The sequence below is a fragment of the Ictidomys tridecemlineatus genome, chromosome 6 (assembly GCF_052094955.1).
Source record: "Ictidomys tridecemlineatus isolate mIctTri1 chromosome 6, mIctTri1.hap1, whole genome shotgun sequence".
In the NCBI taxonomy this organism is placed as follows: domain Eukaryota; kingdom Metazoa; phylum Chordata; class Mammalia; order Rodentia; family Sciuridae; genus Ictidomys; species Ictidomys tridecemlineatus.
In genome coordinates, this window is record NC_135482.1 from 112,060,413 (window position 1) to 112,067,118 (window position 6,706).

The following is a 6,706-nucleotide window of genomic DNA, read 5'->3' on the forward strand; positions in this document are numbered from 1 at the left end:
CACACATTTTACCTCCTCTTCAATTTTCCTTCAGCTGACCTTTGGCAGGAAGTTCCTGACCCTTCCTTGAACCTAGACTTTTCCTTTTAAAGATCCATTGGCTCCAACTTTTCTATGAACTTTTCCCTATCTCTAGCCTTTTAACCCCAATCATTTTTTACTGGAAAATCCCATTCTTTAGAGTGATGTTTTCTTTCTTGAAGTGATCTGCTTTTTCCAGGTATACCGACATCTACTTGAAGTTAAAGACTGTATATCATGTTAATCAGTTGATCATCTTTCAGACAACTAAACACTTTGGAACTGATGTCAGCAGGGACCAGGATAGAAAGGCCCCAGCCTATGTCTCCCTATCCTCAGGGAGGACTAAGAGCAGCCTGGGCAGGGCATGGGTACTTATGAACAGAACATATTGGGATTTTGATGTAGTTTCAAGAGTGGACTCATTTAATCAAAGTTAGTTCACCAAGTAGACTGTCTTCTCATTCTTGAAGGAATTCACAGAAGTGTGTAGATACTGGTTCAACTTGTTTTCATTTAAAATACCACCAATATTGGGGTAACTTCACATAAAACAAAATTCACACATTAATCAATGATAAATACATACAGCCATGTAAACAACATGAATCAAGATGCAACATTTTCTATAATCCCCCAAAGGTTCTCTTCTGCCTCATTTGCAGACAACCCATAGCCCTTGGCAACCACTGATTTTCTTTCTGATGCCATGAGTTAGGTTTAACTTTTCTAACCCTTCATATAAACTTTGTGATTACATAAATGCAATCTTAGAGCTTATATTCTTTTGCATTTTTCCTACTTTTTGTGTTTGAGAAATATCTATTGTATTGCATCCATTAGTAGTTTGCTCCTTTTGGTTGCTGAATCTGATTTTATTTTTTTGGGTATGTCTTCTGTTGATGGATATTTGGCTCATCTCCTGGTTTTGACTCTGATAAAGCTGCTATGAATGTGTTACTGGAGTTCTTGAAGACCCTAGCCCCAGGGTGTCCCAACAGATCAGGCTGGGCCACCTGTCCCAATATGCCAATCAAAGACAAAGGTAGTGGTGAAGGGCAGGAAAGGAGTTTTAATCAGTGTGACCACATCAGGAAGAACAGGTGTAGGGGTACAGTGGCCATAGATCTTCTTCAAGGCATTGACAGAAACCTCATGATTTATAGAAAAGGCAACAAAGTCAAGTGTTGGGGGTTCAAATGGGAGTTTTCATAGATAGCAAAGTAGCTCATTTTGGTCAGGCTATGCTCTGGTTGATCATTATTTCAGAACTGGTTTTATGAGGTGGCTCTGCAGAAGTCTTTATCACAGCTAAGTGGTACAATCAGTACACATGGGGTGATTGCTCCTGCTTCATGGGGCAGCCTCAGTTCCCATGGGAGGTAATTGCTCCCATTTAGTGGAATGATCTCATCAGGCATGATCTGTCTGTGAGGCTCTGCTAATCCTAGAACACAATTGACTGCAGGTTTAGGGCAGTCACAGGAGACATGTGGGAGCCACTGAAGGGTGGAGGGTTGTAAAAGCTGGCAATTTAATGTCCCTGCAAATCTCAAAAATATCTCTCTTGATGTCCTCAGTCTTGAAGGGGGACAAGATAGGTTAGATAAATTTAGGGCTAATAAACCTTGTATTCTACTCCCGAAGTAACTAATTAGCCTTTGAACAGAACTGAACGGGGTCCTGGTCCAAAATTTAAGATAATAAAATTGAAAGCAGAGATGCCAAGCTTTATCCTGCTTGTTAGTTACTCTTTGGACATTGAAAGGCCTGAGTGAAGAGTCAGTACTTTTAGCAAAGTGACTTCTAATTCTCTCCTTAATATATATGTAGTTGTATATCGACACAATACTTTCATTTTATTTGTTTATTTTTATGTGGTGCCAGGGATTGAACCTAGTACCTCATGCATGCTAGGTAAGCACTCTACCACTAAGCCACAATCCCAGCCTGCAAAGTGGCTTCTAATTCTCTAATTACCCACTGTGTATGGATGCATGCTCTTATTTCTCCTGGGTAAATTCTAGGAGTAGGATGGTGAATAATATAGTAGTTCCATGCTTAAATTTTTAGAGAAATTGCCAAACTGTTTTCCAGGGTAGTTGTACCATTTTAATCTAGCAGCAGAATATGGGAGTTCTAGTCCCTCTGTATTCTTATCATGAGTTGGTACTATCAAGTCTTTTTGATTTGATCTATTTTAATAAGTACCATACATAGACATATCTTATTGTGGTATTAATTTTCATTTATTTATTGACTTAAGAGTGTTTTTAATGTGCTTAATAACCATTCATAAATAATGTTTTAAAATTTGTATGACTATTTAGTTCGGTGCAATGGTGTATGCCTGTAATCCCAGCTGCTTGTGAGGCTGAAGTAGGAAGATCATGAGATCAAACCAAGACTCAGCAAAAGTGAGGCACTAAGCAACTCAGTGAGACCCTGTCTCTAAATAAAATACAAAATAGGGCTGGGGATGCAGTTCGGTGATGGAGCACCCCTGAGTTCAATCCCTGGTATGCAGCCCCCCCACCAAATTTATGTTTATTTAAATAATTAACCTAATTTTTAATTAGATTTTTTTGTTACTACAAAATATTAAGTTTTCTTTGTACATGTAGATATGAGTTCATTCTCAGATATCTATATTATGAAATGTTTCTCCCAGGTACCGGCTTGCTTTTACTTTCCCAGTAGTCTTTTTTTTTTCATTCTAATCCTAAGTTTATTCAGTACATTTTCATCACTCTACACAACAATGTACAAATCTAGCCTTATCTAAAATGCTACAAATTTGCAAAACTTAAAACAAATTTTTTAATACTGACTGTACAATAAGAGGGAAAAAAAAAGCACTGTACCTGTAAAACCACCCTGAATGGCTGTCAGAACATGGGGCTCTGTAATGACCTCGAAGAGCTGGCTCTCAACTTGCTCATCAATTTCAAAGAGTAAGTGGTATGTGGGGCAGTGGAGTGTGTGGGAGGGCTCAGAAAGACAGAACCATTTACAGTAACAGGTGGTGGGGGAGCACAATCCTGAGAATTCAGGGTGAGTGGAGACCAGGCCTAACAGGAATGACAGCTCTGTCCCCTTTCCTGTGGACATAGCATAGCAACAGCAACACATTTGCCAGACTAGCTCAGGTCATCTGTGAAGAGACTGGGCCCCACTGCCACCTGGAAGATTACTGGTCCCCCGCAGGCTCTGCCACTGAACAGACTTTGGAAAGGGAATGGGTGAGCTTATTGCCAGAAAACTGCAGGGCCCCTCAATGGGCACAGCTCTGAACCATCAGCACTTCTGCAGCCAGAGCCTGCCTACAGAGGAAAGGCCTCAACTGCTGCCTTTGAAGCCTGTCCCAGTGAGGGGGCCTTCCCTGCCAACAATCCTGTGGCTAGAAAAGTGACACAGCTGAGCCAGGTGAAAGGCAAGGTATAGATGAGCTTCAGAGGCTCTGTGTGTTGGGAGGAATTGGAACTGGAGCGGCTTCTGTGGTGGTGACGGTGAGGAAAGCAGAACTGCCTGCGCATGGGGGACCTGCGTTTTGGAGAGTGTGGTCTCCTCCTCATCCGTGGGAGTGACATGGCAGCCTTCTCCTGGGAGGGCTGAAAAGCTAGAGTGGGTGGGGGGTTGGCATAGGCCAGAAGGCCAACACAGCGGTAGCAGTGATCTCTTTCCTAGCCATCAATTTGTCCTCAGTCCACGCGCTTCAGTGCCTTTTCAGCTACATCTGAGGATGCAGCCTTCTACAGGCATGTCAATCATTTTAATTTTTTCCATAAGTGGAAAATACTCCATGATGTGATCCTTGGTCACATTCCTGATGAGCCTTTGGTGGGTTTAGGGGAAGGGCTCCGCCTTTTCTTTCTTTTTTATCGGTTTTATGTGTTTTGGATTTGGAGCAGGAGCGCCGCCTGCTGTCATGTCTGCGCCAAGAATGGCTGGGAGATCCAGAGGAGCTGCTGGACTGGAGCTGATGTGCTGGAGCTTCCCCAGCGGCCAGTGCAGAGGACTTGGAGCCCCTGCTTGAGCCTGTGTTGGCGCTGGATCCTGAGCTGAAAGTGGAGCTGGACCTTCTGCTTCCACTGCAAGCCTTGCGTCTCTTCAAGCTTATTTCTGCCATAGTTCTTCTTGCTTGACTCCTTAGTGGGTTGTCCATAGGTCTTTAGAGTGATCCCTGGGCTTCTCATCTGAGAGCTTTTTGCATTTGGTAGGACGAGGAGCCCTAGCTCTGGACTTTTTCTTATTTTCCTTGGCTCCTAGCAAGCTCTTCTTTTTCACTTCTGATAAATACCCATTCTCTCCTAGAGGTGTTCAAAGCAGCAATGGCGGCCTCACTTATTTAAACTCTCACTTCTAGAGTGAGTCTGAGAAATGATCCCTAATCGATTGCAATTTAAGTCAAAGAGCAGCATCTTCCCCCAGCCACTATTTCCTCCTACTTCTCCTCAGCAGCTCCCTAGTAGTGTCTTTTTAAAAGTTTTTTTTTCATTTATTTTTCTCCCTAATGGTTAACATTTTTTGTTTGTTTCATAAAAATAAAATCACTGCTTACTTCAACCAAGGTAATGAGGACTTTCCTGTTTCATTTTGTGAATTTCATAGTTCTAGATTATAGTCCTAGATTAAATTTAGACTTATTCATTTGAACTAATTTTTGTGTGTTCTGACAGTTTTCTGGGGATGACTGACAAACAAGAGGGCTCCTAACAACAGACACTTACTCCCTTTTAGTTCCAGAGGCCCAAAGCCTAAATCAAGGTGTTGCTAGGGCCCTGCTCACTCAGGGGCTCTGAGGGAGAGTCCTCCAAACCTTTTCCTGCTCTGGGCTGCAGGTGTTCTCTGGCTTGTGGCAGCGTAGCTGAAGGCTTCCCTTACTTCTTTCCATAGCTTTCTCCATGTTTATCCTTTCTTGTCTGTGTCTCCTCCTCATTTTGTGTCATTGGATACACAGGCTGTCCAACTAATCCAGGACGATCTAATTGGAAAGTCTTGATTTTATTATCTCCGCAAAGATCCTTTATCTAAGCACAAGGTCTCTTTTGCAGGTACTGAAGCCTATGACTTAGATGTCTGTCTTGGGGGATCATAATCCAACCTCTTACATACATGATGGGAGAGAAAGTTTGTAGGTCATTATTTTTATATTTGGATAGTCAGTTATTCTATTATTTTCTGTTCAAAAGCCATTCATTCCCCATTAAATCATCTCAGAATCTTTTTGGAAAATCAGATGACCATTTGTGTGTGGATCTGTTTCTGACTTCTCTCCTCAGTTCCACTGGTCTGTATGCCAGCCTCCATGCTAATACCCCACTATTCTGATTACTGTAGCTTTAATTATTTTTTCATCTCTGAGATCAGGTAATATAAATCCTTAGTTCTTCTACAAAAAATAATTTGGCTATTCTAGGTCATTTGAATTCCCATATACCTTCTACAATCAGTTTGTTAATTTCTACCAAAAAAAAAAGCCTGCTGGGAGTGTGGTCAAGATTGTATTAGGTTTATAAGTCAATTTGGATAGAAAAGACATAACATTGAATCTTGTTGAATAATTTGAATCTGTGCATATTTCACTAAAGGAAGCTAATAAAACTTAGCTTAGGTTTTTATTCATTATTATATTGATAAGAAAAAGTGTCTTAACTTTAGTCACAAGAATCAGTAGGTTGTTGGAATAGGGAGCTAAGGAAAGTTGATTAATACAGCTTTGAGTTTGCACATTCCTGCATATATGTTGAAATACTGACTTAAATCCCATGGCTGACCAGCAGGCATAGCATGCCCTTTTATGTGAAAACTCTTTGGACTATTCACACTGACCAGTCCAGAAGCAGTTAGCACTTCTTCCTCTACTTTGTCCTCTTATCCCAAAGCTTTCTTTGATTTGCATTATCCTACCTGCTAATCTATAGCCAATGGAGATTCAAGGTAAACAATTTGTTTTCCTTCCTCAAAGTTTCAGAATAAACACACACTTGGCTCTTTGTTCCAGTGGACATTGTTGAAATTGCAATATAGCATTGTGGATGTGAAACTTGTTCCAGGATCTGTTCCCTTTTCTTGACAGCCTCTGTAATTGCTCCATAACCTAACTAATCTTTTCCTTAAGATTTCCTTCTTCTCAGGAAACTACTGACAAATCTTTTTTCCTCTGTGTTTAAGAAATTAGTGATATGAAGATTGAATAAAATCAACTAATAGGCTCTTGGAGTAGGGTGAGGGTTCAGTTGTAGAATATTCTGGCTGCAGACAGGGCAGTGTAGTGTCCAAGTCTGTGTCCAGGGGAGGGCAAGGAAGGGCTGCATCCTAGCTGGCTGTGTAACTACAGGTGGGTGCTTCAGGCAGTGGAAAGGCTGCTAAAAGATGAGAGGTAGAGAGAGTTTCTGCATGTCCACTGGTTAACATGAGAAGGAGCTGGTCAGCAGGTTATTGGGACATGAGTCAAGTGAGTTTGAGAGGATGAGTGAACTTGGTGCTCCACATAGAAGTGGGAAGATCAGGTCCCTGTGGATCCGGAGGGTTCCCAGGAAAGAGTTGTCTCCTATACAGAGGTGCTGTGAGTAGGCTTTCTGTCAATCATACCCTCTCAGCTTATGGTGATGAATCTGATTATGGGTGCCCTTTATGGAAACTTGTCAATGACATTGCCTAGTTAAATCCAAGTAACTTTCAC

The 6,706-nt window shown here is 41.5% G+C and overlaps 1 pseudogene; it reads right to left on the minus strand.

The window, feature by feature from the left end:
• Positions 1-3,344: 3,344 nt before the first annotated feature.
• On the minus strand, positions 3,345-4,927 carry LOC144365091 (uncharacterized; annotated as a pseudogene).
• Positions 4,928-6,706: the final 1,779 nt, after the last annotated feature.